Below are 2,272 nucleotides of genomic sequence, written 5' to 3'. Positions count from 1 at the left end.
TTGGTTTATCAGTGTTGACAATGCATAAAAACATGTTTTTTTTTTCTGAAGTGATGTTCCACCATATTTTCAATGCAGCTCCATTAATTATTTTAGGCTGGGGGTTGTGCTGTTGCCCGAGAAATATAACAGGTGTTTTCGAAATTGTTCTTATTTCACAATCTACTTTCTTATTTTTACGTTTGGTGGCCTCATGTTTTTTAGGAATAATTTCTTCTCGCCTTATCCTACTTTTTGTTTCCTGAAAATCTTTCTAGGCACCATGTTGACACGTTGCCAAGGGAGGTGACAAGCATGATCATTAAGAGGTCATCTGCACAAAGCCAAAAAGGAGTCGGAGTCTGTGTAAGTGATAGTAGGTGATAGTAGGTAGATTCACGAGTATATAGTTCATACATTTTTCATGGCTGCCTATAGTATATTTGTGCTATAATTTGTTGACTTGTTATGAACGTTTGTGAAACATATTTTATTTGAAGCCAGTGTTATTATCAATAGTCAAATAATAATGAACATTCAATCTTGTTCATATCGTTTATTCATCTCTTTACCACTAGATGGCAGCATTTTCATGAACTGCACTCCTGATACCAACTGCTAGTTACATTATAATGATCCTAAACTGTGATACCCTGTTTTTTATCCACAGGGCTGTTTTAAGAGACCATGTATTCTCTGTTTTATGTCATCACAGAATGACTGGCTCCTGTTAAGGCATCCAGCTGACATAAATAGGTTCTTAGGGATTTTGACATTCTTGGTGACATGAGAAGTCCACAGATCCCTGCATGTTCAGGAACATGAGACGAGACACATTGTCAGATTACTCACTTGCATCAATGCCCATTCTGAGCTAAGGTACTGTCAGCTGTAGCGGTGGAGGGCTCAAGCATAGCAGCAGCTCTGCCTCTGGTTCCATGTGAAGGGATTTAAGAAACACGCTTCTCTATTAATGGCACGGGTGTATTCTTTTGTACGCAGGCTGCAGGACATTGTAGACACTGAAGGCAGGCTGCAGGACATTGTAGACACTGAAGGCAGGCTGCAGGACATTGTAGACACTGAAGGCAGGCTGCAGGACACTGTAGACACTGAAGGCAGGCTGCAGGACATTGTAGACACTGAATGCAGGCTGCAGGACATTGTAGACACTGAAGGCAGGCTGCACGACATTGTAGACACTGAACGCAGGCTGCAGGACATTGTAGACACTGAAGGCAGGCTGCAGGACATTGTAGACACTGAAGGCAGGCTGCAGGACATTATAGACACTGAAGGCAGGCTGCAGGACATTGTAGACACTGAAGGCAGGCTGCAGGACATTGTAGACACTAAAGGCAGGCTGCAGGACATTGTAGACACTGAAGGCAGGCTGCAGGACATTGTAGACACTGAAGGCAGGCTGCAGGACATTGTAGACACTAAAGGCAGGCTGCAGGACATTGTAGACACTGAAGGCAGGCTGCAGGACATTGTAGACACTGAAGGCAGGCTGCAGGACATTATAGACACTGAAGGCAGGCTGCAGGACATTGTAGACACTAAAGGCAGGCTGCAGGACATTGTAGACACTAAAGGCAGGCTGCAGGACATTGTAGACACTGAAGGCAGGCTGCAGGACATTATAGACACTGAAGGCAGGCTGCAGGACATTGTAGACACTAAAGGCAGGCTGCAGGACATTGTAGACACTAAAGGCAGGCTGCAGGACATTATAGACACTGAAGGCAGGCTGCAGGACATTGTAGACACTGAAGGCAGGCTGCAGGACATTGTAGACACTAAAGGCAGGCTGCAGGACATTGTAGACACTGAAGGCAGGCTGCATCTGTGGCAGTGGGACTGAAGAATAAGCAATCTAAGGATGGGCTGAGTCTGCCAACTAGACTGAAGTGAGAGAAACATCCAATAGGGGCCAACATATATGATACCATACATACATTGAGCTCCACAGGAAGTTGCTGAGGGGAGGACGACTCATAATAATGGCTGGAACGGAGTAAATGGAATGGCATCAAACACATGGAAACGATGTGTTTGATATATTTGATACCATTCCACTAATTCCGCTCCAGCTATTACCACGAGTCCCAAATTAAGGTGCCACCAACCTGTGTTGAGCTCTCTTATCCACCTGACTCCAGCCTGAAACTCTTCAACCGCTAAAAGGTTATTTGGGAATAATCTATTTGGCAGAGGAGAGACACTGTGGAAACAGAACAGACCAAAGTACTAGACAGTGTTTGTTTTTTGTTAAGTAAAGTTCAATACT

Source organism: Oncorhynchus keta, chromosome 5 (genome assembly GCF_023373465.1).
Source record: "Oncorhynchus keta strain PuntledgeMale-10-30-2019 chromosome 5, Oket_V2, whole genome shotgun sequence".
NCBI lineage: Eukaryota > Metazoa > Chordata > Actinopteri > Salmoniformes > Salmonidae > Oncorhynchus > Oncorhynchus keta.
This window is presented reverse-complemented; position numbering follows the sequence as displayed.